Raw genomic sequence first — 23,735 nt, 5'->3', positions numbered from 1 at the left:
GACATTTTGTAACACTAAAAGTAGAAGAGATTGTCACAGGCTTATCTCCACACACCTGCTATTCTCCACCAGGTAGAGGACAATCTTGTCCAGCACCTTCTCAAATAGAGCCGTCCGGATCCACAGGTTTCTGACTCCCTGAGGTGTGAGGCTGGGCAGTCGAGGCATTTTGCGAAGACCATCTTGACTTTGCAAACTTTGACTTCTTCTACAGATAGACAGAGTCAAGCGTTAGTCTAACAAACCAATCATAACAGTTTTTAAAAATAAATTCCATTCAGTAAAACTGCATTTGCATGAAGCCAAAGGCATCGTTCAATCATGAGTCATAAAAGCTCATGATCATGAATAATTTAGACGCTTTTCTAAATAAAAAAACACCCTTCAAATAGCAGACAGCTGTTGTTGTGTTGCTTTTACTTGCACAATGCTTTGATATCTGCTTTAAGTCTGCTGTGATGTTTGAAAATGAGCTCTCACTTTGTCTCGATGATCTGCTCCAGCTCCTGGGCCTTTCTACACAGCTCCTCAGCCGGGGCGAAGCTCTTCCCCACCTTCATAAAGAGAGCTGCTATCTTGTTGCTACGCAGAAAGCCGGCTGCTCGACGCTTTAAGCCGTGCAAAACACATGCCTCCACCGCAGCTGTGAGGACACAAATACACGGTTGTGTATATGAAAATACTGTTTATATGATAAAGTGCATTATACTTAATACCTTACGACAGAACTGCATCATAATGAGGAACACAAGAAACTTCCTAATGGCATAATTATGATAAGGGGAAGCACAAAGAAGAAAGCAGCTATTTTATTGCACAGATCATTTTGTTAGAAGAATGAACCAGTGACGTACAGTAATTAATGCATTACCAGGAGCTGCTTTGATATTTTGCTTGAGTTTAAAAAGAGTGAACTTGTCATTATGTGATTTAACTGTTACAGGAAACAAAAAGTAAACAAAGCCCAAACACATTCACCGAAGTCTTCTTTTAGCTCTGTTTGGTCTTCCACAGCTCCTGGGGAAAAAGCTAGCTTTTAGCAAATTAAGTTTTCAACCTGTTTATCCAAACAACAAGCTGAAAGATGCTAATGTGCACCGTAATGTTATTCCATTCTTTACCAAAATGTATTTTGAGGCACAGAATTATAGCAATGCCACTGTCTGACATTTTGTTCTTCCCTTCAATTGCATTTTCTTTTCTTAAGTCATATTTTTGGGCATTTTCACCTTTGATTGATAGGACAGCTAATGAGAGACAGAAATGCAGGAAGCAGAGAGTCGGGGAAGACATGCAGCAAATGGTGGAGGCTGGGAGTCGAGCAGGCGACTGCAGCACAGAGGACCATAGCCTCTGTATGTGGGGTGCGTGCATTGGCCCAACTACATTTTTTTGACTGTATCAGGATAATCTAATCACAGTTAATGCTGTTTCAAGGGAGTGTTGGCTATAATTCTAACATCTTATATTAAAAGTTTGTGCTCACATGCTGATGTCAAACAATCATCACCCCTTTCTATAATTCTTACAGGGCATATCTACAGTTTTCATGTTTTATACTGTTTCATTAAGGGCAAATTATGACATGAAGTGTGAAATCAAATATGACAACATGTGAAAACTGGTGCCATTAACAGCTCTCTACATAGCTAGTAAAAGTGAATGAGAGGATATGACTCAATACTTCAATATATTATCTGTTGGATTCACGTTGGGCTGTTTAATCAGTACTGTTCACTCTTTTGGAAACAGCTCTTTTCACTGTTTGCTAGGTTGAACAATGTATATTTTCAAAATGTGATTTCTCAGTGCAAAAATCATTGATAACTATGCTCCTGTTCACAGAATCATCCTTTCATTAGTGGTTCTCATTCAGTGGACTGTAGCGGACACGTGGACGCCGAGATGACAACACTTGTACGACCACTCAGCTGTGCAGAAAAACAGACACCCCTCTTTCCTCTCAGGCCTACGTGGCAGCGCCTGGAGCACTGTTGACATTTGAGTTCTCTTTCTGGACTAATCCTGTGGCTCTGTTCACATGGGGTCGGGAGAAGGCTGGGGTTGCCATGGAAACCCCCGTTGATGGAGCGATAGAGCCCTGGGAGAGATGAGCGGAGGGAGGACTGTCTGCAACTCATCAGCATCCTGATCTCTCTCTTTCCACCGTCCTCACTCCTTCAAACACGGCCTCGCTCCTGAATCCATGCTGCCGCTCTGTTAATCGGTCACCTACTCCGTCGCTGCTGCTTCCACAATCACTGTTAACGGCGTTTTACTCCAGCACAAGCAATAAAACTACAATTACAGCCCCCATCACTCACTTTTTCATTATGAATTTAAATATGTCCTCATTACCTTCCCTGCATCATTATCTCTTCATTCATTCGCCCTGTCTTTCTGCATTTGCTGCTTGCTTCTCTGTACTGCTTTTTTCCCTCCACATCATCACAGGAGAAAGGACTTACATGTCAGAACAAAGTGTGGTGTTAAAGGGCCTCCAAATATACTCCTTACTCTCTCATCGTGTCTGCCAACAGTCTCAGGTGGCACAAGTGCAAAGACGGCAACTCCCAAACCTACACACTTTCTTTCCTCTGTCGACCAAGTTACAGAAAAATCCCCATCTTTCCTACAGTGACTGCAGCTACAGACTCCTCTGAAGTGAACGAGGGCATCAGTGACAGTGTTTCAGGACAATAAGCTGTGTGCCCCACACATGGGAAATTTGTTTGTTACTGTAGAGTAAGAATGAAGACAAACAAAGGGCTCTGTATGAGCACAAACGAGGGGTAGAGAACATAAACTGTCATTTGCAACAAAAGAGAATGTGAACTTATTGAATGTTCAGACAAACAGCAGTTTTAGTGTGCCATAAAAAAGAGCATCATGTCAGTGGGCTCGCTCCTTTGTGCAGTCCATCCTGGTAAAACAGCCATCGCACTAAATTGACTCTAATCTTCCTGTATCTGTGGCAACTGAGGGCATCCAGAGAGAAGACACAGCTGACCAGGTCTTCACTGAGGGCAGATTCACTAACATGAGGTCTTGATATATACACAAGGCTGAGGACTCTGGTTCAGATGGAAAAAAGAGCCATTTTTAGACAACCCTCTTGGCTGTAGTGCCCCTGGAGTTTGTAATCATTATTTGACATTTTATAATCGTAATGAATCATATGTTGTTTACTAAATTTACCCTTTGTAAAATCAGTCATGAAACAGCAATTTGCTGTCGACATAAACACACACAAGGCTCTACCATCAACAGCTTAGAGTACAGTTAATCTCATTCACTTTTTTTACATTTTGTAATAGAATGAATATTTAAATAGAGACAAAAGTCAGTTTTGATAATAAAAAAATGTACAATAAAACTGTTGTTAAATCACACTTTTGTTTCATTGATGGGAAAAGTGTTGCATTTTTCAAAAATTTGATGCACTTCTAAAAAAATTTGGGTACATTTTTTGTTTCATGTAAAGTGTTATTGTACATAACAAGAATATACAAGATATATTATAATCATAGACTGTATAAAATATGGATGTAGTATCTGTGACGTCACCCATCTGTTCCTGAGCACTGTTTTGAGGCCAATCGAAGGAGGCAGCCATATTGGAAATGCGGGACTCAACCAGGCAGAGTGTGACGTAAAGAGGCGGAGTTTGAGCCTCCTAGCCAACAGCTATGTGTTCCCGACTGGGAGTCAAGTCAGTCATGTCCTTATTTGGGCAAAAACTCATAATCTTAATATCTTCTGAACCGTTGTGTTCTAAAGAAATTCACCCCCGTACAGTGTGTGCCGAAATTAGCTAAGAAAAGCCAAGCCGTTTTTTAAACCAGGCTGTAAACATGTTTATTAATGCTGCAACTTTAACGTGCTTTATTCATTTAGTTGATAAGATTATCATCTAATCTTATATGAACCTCTTGAAAATCATAGTTAAAAAGCACAATGGTTTTTATATTCTTGAGCAATTCAGCTGCAACGGACGAGACATTTTGGCAGGCATGACAGAAAAAGTCAAAAGTTACTTTTGCTGATCTGAACAATAGTATAATTAGTAGATCTAACAGCTTTTAAAGCATCTGCATCTGTACATCTAGTATTTCCATCAGGTAAAAGTGTATTACGTGATCTTCTCACTGCTATTGAATAATGACACAGCAAATGGCAAAAACTGTGTCAATCTCTTATGACTGACACACTGACTGTACACAGGAAAGACCAAAACACTCAAGGTTGGTAGGGGAAGTTCCAACTTGCATATGAGCAAACTATGGATTAACCACAAAATCATTAATAGTTTGTCTCACTGTTACTAATAAATCACAGGTCATATTCCAACTTCCAAAACTCTAGGAGCTATAAGCTTTCTAAAACTAAGTAAGTTTCACAAGTCTGCCTGTGACCATCTGCGCTTGATTCCTACCTTCCTTTTCACACTACACATCTTGAAAGAGAGCTTTTAATCTTCAACTTAAGCTGTGGTTGTTTACAGATTTGCTCCTTTACATTGCCTATACTAACTGAAGAAAGCAGAAGCCTTCTGACACACTTTCCCTGTACAAGATCCACATTTCAGACTGCCTGGGCAGCTCATCAAAGTAGCCATGATGGCGGGAGCTAATTGCTCCCTGATGAGCAGGCCGAGCTCATCTCCCATCCTCCACACTCACCCTTCAACAGAGCACAACTGAAAGAGGACGCGTAGTAATAAGAGCCACTATGAGGATCACAAGAGGAGTCAGGAGGAGGAGGAAGCTAGCTGACAACAACACAGAGATGAGAGCGATATTTTGGACTGTCAAGTGTCCTCAGAGATGTGTGATAGGTGACGATACACCTTAATGGAAGCCATTAAAACAGACTATCAGGTAATCCAATGGCTACTGTCCAAACCACAAAGCAATTCACGCTACAGGGATAGTCGAGCTCTGACAGAGACCAATAGAGCAAATGCAGTGCCCATAATACTGACCTTAGAAGAAAAGAGTAAAATCTGTGTTATGTGACAAACTATCTTCAGAATCAGTCAAAGGCAAAAATACATGTGAGGAATGAGATTTGGGGAAAAGCTGGTTACATGGTGTGACACAACATTAACTTATGCTGCTTTAATAAGTTTTCAAGCTGTGCAGTAAATTTCTTTCACACTAGGAAACCCAAATCTGCTTTCCTTTCATCACGAAGCAGTGATCTCACCTTCAGGAAAAAAAAGAAATGTCTCCTGCGTGCAATACAATATGGATTGCCATAAAATGCTGGAGTCACTTTGACTAAGCCTGTTTTTCAATATTGTGCTTGACTCGCAGACATCTCATGTGAGAACAAAGATGACACAAAGGTATGGCTCACTCAAACTGTAATTGTATAACTAATCATGTGTCATAGATGGATTTCAACTTCTTTTCTCATTTAAACAGTGATGTTTGCAACATATACACCACATCTGCTTAATACCAAAGTGATATTAGCTTTTCTGGACAATGAGCAGACAAGCCAATAGAGACCAATGTCCTCTCCAGATTTACCCATCAGCATGATGAAGATGAATAATTTATTTGCGCAATTCTTGTATGAGGGAGTTCCGTCTTACCTTTTGTAAATGTTTCTTCATTTAATTGGCTTTTCAAAAGTCCCTTGTGCATTTGTCTGCACATATGGCTTCAAGCTTGTAGACACACCAAATTTTTCTGCAAGCTGAGAGTAAAATTATCCCACTACAATCCTAAAAAATGTTTTCACTGGAGCTCCAGACTGAGCCAGATTTCTGATGAGCATGATTTTCTGCGTGTGGGCAGTGTATTTCTCAGTCAAAGCTCCTCACTAGGTTTAAGTGCCATTTAAAGGTAAAACAATAACATTTGGTAGAATCGTGACTTTCGAGTGTTTTTTATTTCTTTCTAACTCTAAATATACACTTGTAAAAGCTTTGTTGATGATTCTTTATGTCCATTAACTGAATGCCTGTTTACGGCATCTAAGTCTCAACTTCCTTCCTATTAAAGAGGTTAGAGGCGTACATGTCCTTTCTGTTGGAAAAAGATTCCTATTAGAGAAAAACTAATCCAATGAAAAGGACCAACAACTTTATTGTATCCGCTCCAATGAAATAAGATTGGTGTAGCCACATAAGTTATACTGTGTGTGTAATACTTGTGAAGAGAGCTCATTTGTCACCACTTAGTAAAGGAGGGGACCTGCCTCAGTCTTTCTTTGGCTTGATGAAGCCTTCTTAATCATGTTGTTTATGCTTGTGTTTTTGTTTACATTCCCATAATGATTGAGAGTAGACTTGTGTCCACTTGCATAACTGTAACATTGAGGAAAATACTCTTAACTTTAAATTGAACTGAACTATTAGGAGGCTGCATACTGAAGTTAATTGCTTTTTACTTTCTTTTGTATTTTACCCTGTGATGAAATATTGCTTTGCTAGATACAGGATTGGGTGTTTGTGTAATGTCATCTGTGATCAAGGTCATGCAAATAAATGAGAGTGTAGAAAATCTGACAGATAGGAAACTAAACAGAGCATAGGTACAGACATCCGTCTATGTAAAGAAAGTAATCAGGTTGAAATTCCTTAGAAAATGTATCTCTAAAACAAATCCAGAACCTGCGCTTGAGTCATACTCAGTCCTCATTTTCAGAACAGTGTCTCGATTTGGACTCAAGCACTGATGAGTTGGACTCCAGCACTGACTGCATTCACACTCAGAAGATGGTGTGGATGACTTGAATGTATTAGTTTGTTTGGCGATAAAGACTGTTTTAATGTTTTTCTTAGGTTTTTTTTGTACAAGGCCTTAATTCATTCAGTTTTGAGCAAGGACTGGCACGTATGCATACACATTCACGTGCCACCTTGTTCAGCAACAATTCCTGCCAGGATGCTTTCAGAGGTTAATAATTACAATAATTACAATAATTATAATTACAATTATTATTTAGAATTGCAAGATGGCCATCTGTCAAGGGACTGCAGATGTAAGTTTGCTCTAAGATAACTCTGGTACAATGCATCAAAAGGTAACACTTGTGTTTAATAAAGTACATGGTCCCTTTAAAAATATATAAACAGTGAAAATGTTTGATATCAAAAAGAACTATCAGGGTGAAGACAGGAACAAGCCTAATCTTAAAGACATCTCTACTGGATGTACCCAGAAATCTAAGTATGAAGACTAATGGCCCTTTTCCACGACATTAGTTCCAGCTCGACTCGACTACGGCTCTTCACCGACTCTACTCGGTTTGTGTACCTTTTCCACCAGCTCGAGTACCAACTCACAGTGGGCGTGGTCGTCATAAACACAGCTGTGCGAAACTGCGTTCACGTCATTTTGAACGCGACACAAACACAACAATCACAAACAATGGAGGACATGGAGGCAATGGTTTACTTGCTGCTCGGTCTGTGGCTTTTGTCGCAGGCCGACGGAGAGAGAGGAAAGCAAAAGAAGGCTGCAGGCAGTGAGACATTGTACACTACTGATGTCGTTTCGTAAAAATGGCAAGTTTGATTTCCTGTTGGGCGTCGCGCTCATGACTCTTCGGGGACGACATTCTCTAACCAATCAGTGGTTGTCACCTTTTAGTATCGGCTCAGCTTGCGTGGAACCAGAGCAGAGCATGTACGAAAAAACTGGTATCTGACACGAGGTACCGCGCCTGTGGAAACGCAACACAAACCGAGTAGAGTCGAGTCAGGTCGAGTAGAGTAGGGCTAAGACGGGCTGGTGGAAAAGGGCCATAAGTTACTTGGGTTGTTGATAATATTACTGCTAGTGAGCTGCTAGATGATGACTATGTTAGCCTCTAAAGTGACTCAACCACTGGGTCCAAGATTTTTATTAGACATCTGCAGTGACCCACCAAAGAAGAAACAATGCTTGCATCTCCCCATTAAAATAGCCACAATGCGCATTTCCATACACCCAACACTTAGCTCTGCAGGCTCTTCGATCATATGAATTGCCAGACAGGAGGATCAATCAGAGTGTTCTAATGTTAATGTTAAATCTAATGTTAATAATGAAATGCGTTTCCAACACATCCATGAGATCGCACACAGACAGCCGAGGTTGATGCAGTAGAAGTAAAGTTTGAAGTGAAACAGTGGCCTTCTTTATAAACTTCAGGTTATGGTGACTTAACTGCTCCAAAAATATAGTTAGCTTACAAAAATATTATTGTTAGTTTACAGATTCAAATCAACATGGAAGGGGTGACACAAGTCACTGAAGGTTACACTTGCTAAATAAAATGATATAAATGATCGTCTTACTTGAGCTCTTTTTAAAGAACACTTAAAAACATCAAACACAAGAATCACTTGTATGTGTACTCACCACAAAAGGACACAATATGGCTGCTGTCTTCATGAACAAACTTCCTCGTGACAGCTTCCTCCATGATCTGCTTCACCTGTTGATGACACGTCAGATGCTTGATGAGTCATGCAATGCAAGCACACACACACAAACACACACACAAACACAAACACACACACACACACAAACACACACACACACACAGTCTGTGAGGGGTCTTATTTTTTAGTTTGACTGAGTGCTAAAACAATTTAAGAGAATAATGTTGCAGTAAGCATTTATGTGTCTTTTAAGGGTAAAATAATGGGAAGAGAGTGCAGCTCTCGCAGATGAGGTGGATTGAAAAGTTAAGAGAGGAGAAACACAGAGTGGGAAGAGTGCATGTTAAGTTGGTGGATGAGTCACCAGCTCTTATCCCAAGGACCTCTATTGGGAGATGGAAGCGGTACACATGGGGATGCTGGGGGACAAAAAAGGGAGGGGTTTTCATCCATCATAGACTCCCCTTTCTGAACAGTTTGTTATCCTCGGTGGAAGTAATTGATTCAATTGCGTCAAAGACTGATGGCGAAACTTCTTTTTTAGAAGAAAAGGAGAAGGTCAAACGCACGTGCTCACAAGGCGTCACTCATTAACTAGGTTTTGTTGACACAGTGAGCGCCTTCTATGCTGGCAAATGATGTACGAGTACCATCAGTGCATATGGATACATCCCCTGTGTGGGCACCACTTTGCAATCTGCATGGGGAATATCATCCTCTGGACACAGTCACACAGATCACTGCAATTTCCTGTTAGATAAGTCTGTCCACAATGACCACATTACACTGCCAAGTCAATCTACTACACAAACACACAAATACACACATACACACAAAGTCATACACAATCAGAGGTGGGTAGAGTAAACCGAAACAGTACTCAAGTAACAGTACTGTTACTTTCTAATGATGTTACTTAAGTAGAAGTAAGAGTACTCATAGAAATAAGCACTTGAGTAAGAGTAAATAAGTACCTAAAAAAAAACTACTCAAGTAGTGAGTAACTTGTGAATAGTATCATATATAAAATTGTACTGTATTGGAAATGCTAATAACAATGTGAAGTGCACACTGCCTTTAATGGGGGCGGAGCTACTTTTCCGTTCATTCAGTGTTGAGGCTATTTATAGCTCTGGATCAGAAGGAGCTGCATGAGAGATCAGCTGAGTATAAAACAATATAAAATGAAGAAAAAAAGGAACGGTAAAAGTAGCGACTGGACAGCCCAATGTAACGAAGTAAAAGTACATATTTTTAACACAAATGTACTTGAGTAGGAGTAAAAAGTACTCTGCAAAACAAATACTCTCAGAAGTACAATTTTATGAAAAAACTACTCAAGTACATGTAACGGAGTAAATGTAACTCCTTACTACCCACCTCTGTACACAATGCAGTCTATATGCGTCTTATTCCAGTTAATACATCTGTCCACTCCAATCCTTATGTTGAGTGATCAATCTTATCCCTGTAAGCAGGAAAGTTTGTACGTTGTAGCCAGCTCTTAACATTTGATTTATAGTTTCATATTTACAGCTTGATCATAAAGACTTCTGCAGGATAAAGTTCTGTCCGCATGTTGGATTTCCACGACAGTTTCATTTCAGGGATCAATCATTTTGATACCTCATTTGCTTGGTGTATGGAATATAGCACCTGAAATAGTCAGTAGTGAGAGATTTGTTGTTGTATTTTGCTTGAGTAAAAATTCCAATTCATGTAATTATCATGCAGTAAGCATTTATTTTCTTATTTAAGTGACATATTAGCTACATAGTTAACTTGAAAAATCCAATGCGGAAGTGCTAAAAAGTACTTATTAGTTAGAAGAATGGCCTCCTTTGAATTGTTTCATAATGAGTTCAAACAAATGTAGCTCTGGCAAAAGTTCAAACAGGAAGATTATAAAAGAAATCACAGCAGTTGTTTAACTCTCCTCTCCCTCGTTCAATAGCTCACCCGCTTCCAGCTGCATGCTCAGGAGCTGTCATTGGTTAATCAGCGACGGCTGTCATCCAATAGCTCAGTGGCACGCCCTTATCGTTAGCCTATCAATGTTCTGCTGTCTTTTTAAATGTGTCTCTCTCTCTCCAGCTAGTTCCTTCTTGCATTGATGGCGAGTTCAATAGGAAAAGGAAAACAAGCTGAAACTTCAAACTGAACACGGGAACATTTATGACAAAGTACAGACTTTCACGAGAAGTTCAAGTATTGTTATTAAATCCTTGAACTTTTAAGCAATTGATGACTAAAGCAATTGGACAAAGGAGTATTAATAGAATACCTCAGCAGTAGAAATAATCAAAAAAGTGTATACACTTCACACTTGTACCTTAAGAAATATGTGTAGCATATAATGGCACTTGGCAGTTTGGTTGTATTTGCGATTAAGATTTAGGAGAATTAGAAGCAAACCTTGGTATTAAAAATAAAGGCAATGCCAATAAACTGCAAAAAACTGCAGTTCCTCTCGAATGTCCACTTGAGGCTGGCTCCAAAAGAAAGCTAATGTTATGGTAACCCATCAGAGCCCATATTATAACATCTGTTTTTACAGTACAATTTAACATGTTTAAAGACTGGCACAAAAAAAGGTTGTGGTCTCTATAGCGTATTTCTCTTTTCGTAAAAAATTGTACATGGGGCGAATTTTTGTCTGTTTTTTTCTCTCAACCATTTTGATTAAATTAAGGGTAAAAGTCATGCATAATAAGGGTCATGGCTCATGTGTAACATTTGTAACTGTTGACCAGTCAGCAAGGCTATGGACTCTGCATCACTTTTTCCGGTTTCTTTAGTTACTTTGAGTCAGGATTCAAATAATAAAACCACTGTCACTGGGCTTCATCACATCTCTTTAGTAAACGGGGCAGCTGTGGCTCAGTGGTACAGTAAGTTAGCTCAGTTGGTAGGTTGGACTTTTGATTCCAGCTTCTGTAATCTTTTGGTAAGACCCTGAACCCCAAAATGCTTCCTGGGGCATAGTCAGCAGAGGGAATGGGATTAGTTATTACTGATGGGCACTGTAGTTTCTGCCATCAGTATGAATGTAGTGTGAAATGGTGAGTGTGACTAGTAGTGTGAAAGTGTTTTGAATGGTCAAAAGGCTAGAAAAGTACTACATTAGTACGGTCCATTTACCATGTGCCTTTAGGAAACCACTGACTGTGATGTCACTGAGACTATCACTGGTTCTGGTTCATGGTCTGTGAGAAGGACCTCCAGTTTTAATGAGTAAACCAAGGAGCAACCTCCGGTCTAAAAATATGAGTCCAATGCGGAAGTGCTAAAAATTGCAGTTCATTGAGGATGTGCTTGAGGCTGGCTCCGGAAGCACCGGAAACCACATACACACCAATTAAAAAAAGACGATCTTTACAGCAGAAATAAACATGTTTACAGCCTGGTACAAAAGACGAGTGTAGTCTGGATAGCTCATCACTCGATCGGCACACACTGTACGGGGGTGATTTTTTTTCTAACGAGGCAATTTTGAAGATATTGAGATTTCGAGTCTTCCAATGAGAGGCACAGCTGACTTGATTGACAGGCGGGAACACTGTAGCTGTTGGCTAGGAGGCTCAAAGTCCGCCTCTTTACATCACGATCGCTCAACAGCACTAATATGGCTGCGGCCGCCGATTGGCCTCAAAACAGCGCTTCAGAAACAGATGGGTGACGTCACGGATACTACGTCCTTATTTTATACGGTCTACGGAGTAAACCAATAAAAGTACTGTAAGATTGTAATATATTGTACTTAGCAGAAGACGTACAGAAAGCCTCTCATTTCTATACTTCAAATCTAACGCTGAAAAAAACCCCAGACATCTCTGAATGCACACAAGGCCATCTGTTCTTTTTTTCTTAGGAACAACACATATGAGAGGAAGAAGAATGAAACAGAAATGGCAATTTCACCTTTCACTGTGAGATATAAAACAACTTGTTTTTCCAGCATGGTGCTGAATGCAATATTCCCACTGAGCACTGATTGCACCCTCACTGTTAAAACAAGACGAGAGACCAAAAATGATTCATCTCTCACTTGCTGAAAGAAAACAAAGGTTTTACAAAACACTTGAAAAAATTGTGCCCGGAACCCTGCCACCACAGAAAACACTCGTGGAAACATTCACTAATTAGACAGAGTCATCAGGCACACTTTGGCCTGTTTGCTTTAGCAGCATTTGTTGTCTTCAGCATCAACAGACATGATTCATGCTGCCAAAACAACACAGACAGTGCCAGTCTGATGGGGTGCACAATTTGCTCTGCTTATGATCACACTTATAAAGAAGCCACCCAAACACATCACACACACACACACACACACACACAAAACACATGGGACTTGTATGAACCAGTTTCTTTCTAAGTGGACCTGGCATACAGGAACCTGATTGATTTTTCAACCTGAGGATGCCGACTCTTTGTGTTTCCCTTCTCATCTCTTTCATCTGAGCTACAGATTAGGCCTATGAGGAATTTAATATGGTGAAGTGTCTAAGCACAGACAACCAGCAGGTTTCTATGGAGACCGCACGTGTCGCACAGTGGATCACTTCCGCCTAAAGAGATGCGTCAACAACATCCATTCATCTCTGAAATGAACAAAAAGCAATGCAGGCTCTCAACAGTAACCAATGAGAATCTAAATCTATTCTGCAATGTCATTTCACAAGATATCCAACAATACAGAGTCCTGGTGTGTTTGGCGTCAATAAAGAGGAAGATATAACATAAATGAATCACTTGCAGCAGCATAACAATTTAAAAGAGACCACCAAGACATTTAGAAAGATACCTTATGATACAATATGTGTGACTTGACAAGTTAAATAACTGTCTCTGTTATCCCTGAAAAGCCTGATTAAACTGCTCTAACTAGCCTCCATAGCTCGAAGGCATCAGCCAGAGTGATAAAAGATCTTCCAAGTATTCCAATTAACTCCTCTTACAGCAGAGCTGAGGGATAAGAGCCGGAGAGAAAAACCTGTCTATTTACATCCCTTATTCTTTTTTTCATCATCTGGGCAGCAACAGATGAATGAAGGGAGTACAACACAAGGGAAAGGGGGAAATAATCACATTAATCTGTGCATACAGTACATCAACACAAGTATGATTTAAAGTGATTTTATAGCAATTACACATTCAAATTAAGAGCTGATTGCTTGAATAAAAGATGAATACTTCTGGGATGCATAAAAAAAAATCAATACAACCACAACAAAGCCTTGGTAATCTCATCCCATGGTCCTTATGTAAGGTTTTCTAGTTTAATAAGAATTTCTAGAGCAGGGGCATTTCTCACAGTATGGTAATCCTGTCCCATCCATACCACAATCGGATTTTAAATCCTCTATAAGGGTCAAAACCTGCATTGAAGTCTCAGTGTGATAATACCTGTAAGTATTTGGGACAATCATTATATTTGTGACTTTCCTTGCAGATCATTCCTGCATCATGAATCAGTCCTGTACAAATGTATTTTTCATGAAACCCGAAACCAGAAAATCATCAGAGCAAAACTGTTGGCTTACTGTGTGCTGTGTGAAATCTAATCCTGAGTAAGCAATCAGCTGGAAAAAAAAGGTCAAACCAGGAAGGCCAGGAGCTCTGCAGCCTGTTTTCTAACTGTCATTCTATCACTCTCTTTCTCTCTCTATCCTTTAGCAAACACAGGTGTGTATTTGTGTTTGTGTGCTCGTGATGTACAAAAAGACAAAAGGGAGGAGCGTTATTCAGAGGCCTGATCAAGAGAAAGATAAAGAGACCGACTTTGAGGGGCTCTGTATCAAAGCTAAGGTAAATTAGAGATCTCATTCAAGCCAATTTTGTGCCAGAAGGTAATTTTGCTGCTACAGACATCCGGTGCTTTCTGGATAATGGCCCACATCCAGGTATATCTGAGCAGACTAGTCACAAATAACCAGCGTGAGAACATACAGCATAGGGACACCGTATGGTAAACCCCCGACAGTGTAATTATAATTGTAAACTAACAGGACTCAGTATAAAAAACAACACTTATCTGAAACAGGTTTATCAGAAAGACACCAAAAAATAATTAAAACTATTTATCTCCTCTGCCTATTTCAATGTGGTGCGACCAGAGAATTGAGAGAGCCATCATGCTGTGCTGTTGATTCATTCACGGACTCCATTAGGCCACATTTGCGGAGCAGCCATTGTGAATGAATCAGAGCAAGGCCTTATCAGCAGAAAGGAGGCAGGTTTAATCATGGGAAGGGTCTGGTCTCCACTGATAAGACTGCAAACAGGACTCTGAGGAAAACATATCAGACCAGAGCCTCAGGATTTCTCCTTCTGCAAGATCCAGGGTTTGATTTTTATCTTTGTTTGTTAGGCAGAAATAAAGTCTTATCATTTATAGGACAATCTGGGATGAAAGTAGTGATAAAAATCCATCAATTTTCAAAAGAAGGGAGTTAAAAACTTGGCTGTTGGCTAAGGTATATTATCAAAAGGAAATCAATAACACACTCTCTTTTCTTTTTTTCCTCTTTCCATTAAGATAATAGTGAACGTTCCTCTGTTTCAGTTGAGTTCTGCTACATGTGAACAAAGCCAACAACAGGAGAGGAGTAAAGGGTCTGTGAGCTGCAAGGGTTAAGGTTGTTTGCTATAAGTGTTTAAATGTTGAGTGAGATGTTACAGATTTAAAAAAAAACATACTCTCACCAAACAAAGGGAGACAGACTGTACAAACAAACAGTAGACACCACAAAGCACAAACTGCTGATGGACAATAGAATCACAACAGATATAAATCATATCAGTCTGCTAATATTTAAAGAGGGATTTCAGCATTTATTAAGAAATAGGTTGACTACCATCTATCTAGAAAGTGTATGATTCATTGTAGGATGTAATAGCTATACATAATTATTCAAACTGTTATATATATATGTATGCTGTCATTATAATCATTATTCTTAGCTACAATTTACTGTAGGCGTTAATACAGAGTTTGAATGGCAGACAGTTTCATTTGAAAATTAAAATCACAGGGGTCACCATAATTACTTAAAACTTGATCAAAGTAACACAATGTGCTTAAACGCTAAGCTTCAATACATCAAAAAACAATATGACAATGACAGTCTATCAGCCTAGCTTTAACATATGACGCTGGTTAGTTTAAGCTAGCTTCATGGGGTATCTTTGTAACTTTACATAAAGTTCAACATATATTTCACTGACTGAAAATATAAATAAAACAGGCACCTATACTACATCTACAATTTTTTTTAGTAGACTCGATAATACTGGTATAGTAAATATATAATTGAAGAGTTCATTTGCAAAAACACTTGCCTTATATTGTAATTGCTTGCCTCTGATTGGACAGAGGTATTTTTGGCAACCAAATGACGTAGCCTATCAAAGCCTTCACAATGGCATTTCTTACTTCGAGGGAATCTGAATCATTGCATCCGTTTGTGGTAAGCTAGCTGTGACTTGACATGCAAACTTGGTTATCTGTAATTAACTGGTGTCAGGGGAATGTCCAAAGAGGTGGCCTTGGGTGGCACTACCCCCCCCCTGAAATCAGATTTGCCATCCCAGGTGCCACCCTCAAATTCTAAGCCACGTTTGGCTATTTGATTTGACAGTGGCAGGACTTTTGGTTAAATCAACTATTTGGAATGTGTTAGCTTGGCATGGAGAGCATGAGAACATACAGCATAGGGACACCGTATGGTAAACCCCCGACAGTGAAATTATAATTGTAAACTAACAGGACTCAGTATAAAAAATAACACTTATCTGAAACAGGTTTATCAGAAAGACACCAAAATAATAATTACAACTATTTATCTCCTCTGCCTATTTCAATGTGGTGCCACCAGAGAATTGAGAGAGCCATCATGCTGTGCTGTTGGTTCATTCACGGACTTCATTAGGCCACATATGCAGAGCTGGAAGTAGTGGGCTGGAAGTAGCTTTCTTTGTATATAAATGTAACATTTATTTCTTTAGTACCCTCAATTGTGACAAAAATATCTTTATGAAGACCATAAAAAAAATAACCTTAGATAATGTACGTGTTGCCACTCAGATAATACATGATACTTAAATATAGTGAAGACAGAGAGGGTATGTACTCTACATTTGTGTGTGCATTGCACACACATACCCTGGCCTACCCTGCCTCAGTGCCCCAGCTGGGCCACCCCAGACAAAAAAATCTGGACACGCCCTCTGCTGTTGCAATCCACTCTTATTTCTATGCAGTGATTTAACACAAAACTCATTACTAGTTGTCAATGTTTGATGTTTTTTCAGTTACAATCTGAAAGCAATAAAGTTCAAATCTTTGGGGCGTTTCTTTTTTTGCGTTTTCATCAACTCCATGTCCCTTTGGACCTTTGGGTTGAAAGTAGCACAGTACAAATGGTACTGACTTCTCATTTAATGTTTGCTGAACACTTCTTTAATTTCCACAGCAACCTCCATGAGTGACACGAAGTGCAGAAAACCAGCTGAGTAAACCACATGAGCTGCTTACATATTTGTTTCCATTCAACGCCATATAATACATTACTTGCACCACACACACACCACACACACACACACAAACACACACACGCAGACACACACGCAGACACACACACAGACACACACACACACACACACACACACACACACACACACACACACACACACACACACACACACACACACACACTTTATGTGTATCAGAAAGCACAAAATGACTTGGAGGAAAGCTGATGGTTTGCTCTGCCATAAACACCACAAACACTGGCTACAGTCTGTTTCCTGAGTGCTGCTTCTCCACCCGAATAATTACTGAGCTGTAGCACGATCAACAGAACAGATCACTGAACACGATTACAGCTTAAAGATAAAACAATCAACTTCCATATGAAACACAATTAATACTGTTAAATTGTGTTGTTCTTTGAGATAGAGATGAGCATCCAATCAATTTGCCTCAGGAGTCATCATCAGTCAAAGACTAATCAGTTTGCAGAGACTTGAACGAGCGTTTGTAAGAGATCACCTGAGACGCCTCCCTTCACACTGGTTTAACAACACAGCTTTATATCCAGTGTGTTTGTTTTTCCCACTCGATAACTGCCGAGTGAGCTGGAAAAAAAGAAAAACACCCACCTCCTTCTTGACGGTGCGCAGCAGCCTCTGACGGGTCTCTGCCTCTGAAACACAGAACAAACAGTCCAAACAGCATGTTTTACACAGAGTCACAACTTTACTTCTGACAAATTCTCACAAGAAAGCTAAATTCATTCAGAAATATTATCTCCAAATGTTTCATTTCTGCTCCCACCTGCCATGATTGTTGCCATGGAGCCTGTCTCCTGTCTGCAGGCAGCGACCCTCCCATCAGCTGAGGGCTGCTCGTGCACTGCGATGAAGCTCGGACTCCTCCCCCTCGAGTACACGCCTCTTAAAGACACAGGCACCGAGTCTTTCAGGTGCTCAACGCTTTTTTAAATTTAAATCAATGAAAAGCTTTTACCATTAAAAGCAGAAATTATCATCAGTTACATACAAAGGCTGGCTGCAGAAACACCGGAAACCACATAGACAGCAAATAGATGATATTTGCAGCATTAATACACATGTTTACAGCCTGGTTCAAAAAACAGCTTGGCTCCACATAGCTAATTTCTCTATCAGCACACACTGAACGGGGAGGGGACTTTTTTCTAACGCGACGGTTCAGGAGATATTAAGATTACGAGTTTATGCCCAAATAAGGACATGACTGACTTGACTCACAGACGGAAACACATAGCTGTTGGCTAGGAGGCTCAAACTCCGCCTCTTTATGTCACACTCTGCCTGGTTGAGTTCCGCATTTCCAATATGGCTGCCGCCATCGATTGGCTTTAAAACAGCGCTCAGGAACAGATGGGTGACGCCACGGATACTACGTCCATTATTTATAGTCTATGGTTGACATTCGAAACGACAACCAACAGCAGCTTTAATTTTGAAGGAATTAGATGCTTTGATTTTTCTATTGTAATGTCAGAGTTCCATATAAATAATTTGCAAATAAAATTATGGTGGATCAATATAGAAAATAAACCCTGAACTGAACACAAACAGTAAATTGAGCTGTCAGTAATCCTGTATGGCTTGTAGTAAACTCCATGATATTGAAACGCTTTTCCTTTCACGCCATCTAGTGGCAAATTTTTGGAAAGCCTTGGAGACAAAATCATACATCAGATATCATCATACCATACTGATAATTGAAAAGTCAACATGTATCTAGTCAAACCTTGCATGAGTTATTATTGGTCTCATTATGAGTTAAATGCTAAAAAAAATGTATTGCCAGAAATCACTTACTGTGTTCTTAAAGAATATTCTCCCCTGCCCAATGTGCACCTGTTGCTGGACACACTCAGAAAAATAACATGGAGCACAACCTCAAAGATATTAGGTCAAATTTCTGTATTAACATCAGGGAGGATTATACAAAGAACTGAAAAGTTTTATTGGCAGATATAAGCCAGAGTTAAAATTATTTAACTCTAACATATTTATCAAGGTTGAAAGGTGTTGATAAAAACATTACTTTATATGAATTCATGTTGATAAATTATGAAGATAAATTACTTTTACAAAGCATAATTATACCTAAAATAGTTACGAAACAAGTATGTCTCATTATGTCCAGAAGGTGGCAACACTGTCATATTTAAAACTCGAATCCAAAGAGATTTTTCTTGGCTTCAAAAAATAGCAAGACATTTTAGGTGCAGGTCAAATAAGGTAAAATATATGTAGGAAAACCAATTTTGAGTGCTCAGAAGTGGAGGAGCAGGGACTGCAACAGTGCACTGGAGTGTGTAAGTTCTTTTTGGGGAGGGGGCTGAGGTCCGGCTCTGCCTGCAGGACTGAGCTGTCAGGTAGATCAGGGGTTGAAAAGGATGGAGGGATAACACGGGATGACAGACTGACAGAAGTAGGAGGGGACTCCCACGCCCCATTCCTCCTCCAACACCTCCTTCCCACAGCTTCATTTTTTTTTTTTAAAGCAGCTAAATCCATTGGATAGGCCCCGTGATATGATTACTTCACTTTGTAGTATTCACTTGTTGAGACTGGTTATCTGAAAACTTTGCTCAGTGATATCTGTCCAAACTTCAATAAATCCACTCTTTAGTATATCAAGGGGAAAAATAACAATAACAAAAATGTCATACATAAAGAAATGACAACATCTGTTTTTAGGAACCTGGCTGAGCCTTCCTCTTGCTGTGGCTTCTTTTTGATAACTGTATCTTGATCCAGTTTTTCCTCTTTTTTTTTCTCACAGACATCTTCCAGAGCCCAGGATTCCCTCGCTGAGATGACTAACGCCTTACAGTGGCTTTAGATAATATGAGATAGTAGCATGTTTGTTAAATGCCACACCAGGACTTCTGCTTGAGTAAACAGCACACCAAAGCTCCCTCAAGCTTGCAGCTTTGCTTACTTGTCAATGGGAAAATACTTGTATTTACATATTTATTAGCCCAGTGCTTACAAAACCAACAAAAAACACAATTTATTAACAGTAGAATGTACAATAGATACTGTGCAGTAACATAGACATAGATGAGTAAATAGATGTCACGTTTCAGCAGATGTTCAGGAGACCAAAATGCAGAAGACAAAAAGTGAGACAAGTTAACACTGCAGCCAACAGGGAATGTAGTTCTAAACCAGATCTAAACCTAAATTTCAGAAGCAACAATGCTGTGTCATATCTATGTATGTTTGCCCGTCAGCAAAGTTTGCAGGCACAGCCAACATGCACATGTCCATGTGTGATTTGAGTCGACATGCTCAAATAGGCACTAGGGCATGCAATACAGGCTCCTGTCAGTCTGATGTTCTTCTGCCCATGTGTTCCGATGCAGATTGACAGATTGTATGTTAGAGAAGGCCAGAGCTGTTTGGTTTGTTGTGGCTTTTGGCCCTCAGGGGCCCCCGCACCTCAGCTGAGCAATAACAGCCTCTTTTCCAACAGCTGATAGTTTACTCCTTCTCTGTTCAGGCAAAGACAGGACATGTTGAATCTATCTATCTATCTATCTATCTATCTATCTATCTATCTATCTATCTATCTATCTATCTATCTATCTATCTATCTATCTATCTATCTATCTATCTATCTATCCATCTATCCATCTATCTATCTATCTATCTATCTATCTATCTATCTATCTATGATGACACGCAAACATATTCTTCATGTCTCCTAGGTAATGAATCCAGAAAAGGCCAGACACTTTAGCTTCCTCTTGGCTTTTAAGTGACAAATTCCTGATGGCGCTTAGTATCTATTTGTCTCTGTGTCATATCCATTTCCAGGAGTAACTTCATTTGATGCACTCTCTTCACTGGCAGAACCTACGTGACCGCTGCTCTCTGAATATCCAGTTAGCAGTCTTTTCAAAGGCCTCAGTGCTAAAAGCGGAGGATTTGATTATCAAGTCTTTTTATTAGGTTTTTCCTAATGAGTGCAGTTAAGCTGCTGTGATTCTCCTGCTGTCTTCACCAAACGATATTAACATGGGATTAGGAAGCTAAGATGGCCCAAAGTGCTATTTATAGCTTTCTGAATCAAAAAGTTAGTGGTTCAAATAAACCGCTGTCCATTGGTTTGAGCAGTCTTATTATTGTACTGATTTGACTGTCTCTGTTCTATCTGTTGCTTTTGCATTGGTTTTATGTGCATTGTTCATTGTAAAATGTTTTGTTACAGCAGTGCCTTGATCAAATAGTGGCCAATGGTATGCCTTGGCATGAGACACTTCTTAATGTTAGTTCGGCAGCATGTCTGCCCCTTGGGTGCCCAAGGCATGTGCCGTTTGCTTGACTGCTGTACCAGTTTTCTCCGAGGTATGCCACCAGTATGCCACTCGTCTTCCGACGGTATAAATAATTCCTAATGGTAGGTGCCACCTGTAAGTGGAAGGACACTATCAGACTGTCAAACCAGTACTGCAAAAATATGATGTATTAACGATACATATTACCAGTGGTCTTGGCTAAAGACATTGCATAGCAATGTTCTTGTAAGTGTAACCAGTAAGTCTGTATCAAAACTTATCTCAGCATAATTATGGTTAACTTAGCCACCATAGAAAGGCAGAGTAATCAATAGCAGAAAGAATGCGATGCACAACACCATAACATGCACTCTAGCATCTTTGCATATCATAACTATACCTGTAAAAGCAACTTATGCTACATCACAGCATCTTTGAGATATTGTTATCAATAACACATCTTCTGTTTTTCATTTCATCCAAGGTGTTCCTCAAGGTACAGTTTTAGAGACCTTACTCTTCTCCGTTTATGCTTCTCCTGGGTCAAGTTCAGTAATATTAATGTATGGTTCCAATTTCATCTGACAACACCCCGTTTTATGTACCTTTGCAATCCAGCGATCCCAGAAATCTCAAACAACTACTGTCTGTTTTTTTTATAAGTTGCTGGACTTCATGGAACTTAATAAAAGTGTATATTCAAGAAATTCTGGTTAAGACTGCATGGGGATATTAAGCTTTAGCGGTCCTTGCATCCCAACTCTGGAACGACCCACCTAGTAACAGTTTTTCTCAGTCCCTTTGGTACATTTCTCAAATCATCCTCAACATTTGCAAAACAGTAAGTGCATTTCTCAAAACAATTTGTACAAATAGCAAAACACCATGGATTACCTGCAAAAGCCAGTATCTTGCTTAAAATCCTTAGTTCATCTCTCAAAAGTAAATATCTGTGTCAATGAACATGTCAGTGCCATCAGAATGACAAGTCCTTGTTTCATTGTGTACGGATAAGACAGTCAAATTGCTTAGTCATGTTATCAATATAACATGTGAAGACTTGTGCGATGAACTAATGCCTAAATATTGTGGAGGGTGAGACTATTCAACAGAGACCCATTATGTGATCAACATGACAGAAGCACTTGATAATGTAGGAAACAAAAGAGAATTGTACATAATCATTTGCATGGGTGTACCAAAGCATTTGCAACTTGTTCAAAGAAATGAGAAACTGCTTTTTTGATGTGCACAAGTGACGCAATGATGTGAAGATTGAACAAGTAGTTTTGAGAATTTCAATTCAGATCTGAGAAATGTATCAAAGCTACTGAGAAAAACTGTAACTCATGACCCATGTTTTTCAAACACAGAATCTTTTAGATATTGTTATCAATAACACATCTTCTGTTTTTCATTTCATCCAAGGTGTTCCTCAAGGTACAGTTTTAGAGACCTTACTTTTCTCCGTTTATGCTTCTGCTGGGTCAAGTTCAGTAATATTAATGTATGGTTCCAATTGCATGTGACAGCACCCTGTTTTATGTACCTTTGCAATCCAGCGATCCCAGATGTCTCAAACAACTACTGTCTGTTCTTCTTATGAGTTGCTGGACTTCATGGAACTTAATAAAAGTGTATATTCAAGAAATTCTGGTTGAGACTGCATGGGGATATTAAGCTTTAGCAGTCCTTGCATCCCAACTCTGGAACGACCTACCTAGTTAAATACGGTTACCATACTAAAAAATTTGGCTTCTGTCTGAAACAAAACATGTTACAAGTTGCTTGATATTCAGATTTGTGTGAACAATGAACTCAACATTACAATATGTTACAAAATATTAACGGCTGAAAAAAGCAGTAGCCTAATATATCTTAGTTACTATTAGCCTTATATGACATCAGTGGTCATAACTGGAATGCTGGAAATAACATTTCTCCAAAAGACCACAGTTTTGCATATAAATTAAATTCTTAATTTGAAGGCTAAACACCACGTGGAAGTTGAAATACTTTCATAGAACGATTGCTCATTGTTCAATGTAGGACAACTGTATATAAAACATAAACATCTCATTTTTTATTTAAAGAATCTGGAACTATGTAGAAAAAATGCATTTGCAAGTATTTTTAAATATTGAGAGAGTAAGTTTATTAACCTGGTGACAAACTGTCAATAAAGTTGGTTTTCTGTAAATAAGGCTTTATGGTCAGCTCTACCAGACGCAGCACTGTGACCTCTGGGATCTTAAATTCTGTCGAAACCAGCTGTTACTTTGTCTGACATTTTATTGCTGTTTTTAACAGACAATTTGAATTTGTCAAAAACGTGCAGGCCCATGCATAAAAGAGAATACAAATGTGCACTTTTGACTGTCCACGCTTAATTACTGGTTTGTGGTAAGAATGTCAAATATTTCAGTCACAGGCCCTGTACGCTACCTTAATAAAACTACAAACTACTACTGATAGTGATAAAGGAAATAGAACACGTGCCCTCA

General features: G+C 39.4%; 1 protein-coding gene across 2 annotated transcripts in view; it reads right to left on the bottom strand.

Moving 5' to 3' along the window:
- The window catches only part of sgsm1a (small G protein signaling modulator 1a), a 33,088-nt gene extending 15,278 nt beyond the window's left edge, over positions 1-17,810 (bottom strand). Inside the window, exons 1-5 of one of the 2 annotated variants that reach the window (XM_034692791.1) lie at positions 17,724-17,810; positions 17,549-17,592; positions 8,361-8,436; positions 481-643; positions 56-208 (exon numbers count right to left, since the gene is read on the bottom strand). The gene's annotated coding sequence lies outside the window, so the exon portion shown is untranslated. The remainder of the gene's footprint in view (positions 1-55; positions 209-480; positions 644-8,360; positions 8,437-17,548; positions 17,593-17,723) is intronic. The other variant, XM_034692790.1, reaches the window with a different exon arrangement.
- Positions 17,811-23,735: the final 5,925 nt, after the last annotated feature.

The sequence above is a fragment of the Notolabrus celidotus genome, chromosome 9 (assembly GCF_009762535.1).
Source record: "Notolabrus celidotus isolate fNotCel1 chromosome 9, fNotCel1.pri, whole genome shotgun sequence".
NCBI classification, from domain to species: domain Eukaryota; kingdom Metazoa; phylum Chordata; class Actinopteri; order Labriformes; family Labridae; genus Notolabrus; species Notolabrus celidotus.
Note: the sequence above shows the minus strand (reverse complement) of the source record. Positions and strands in the feature narration are given on the sequence as shown.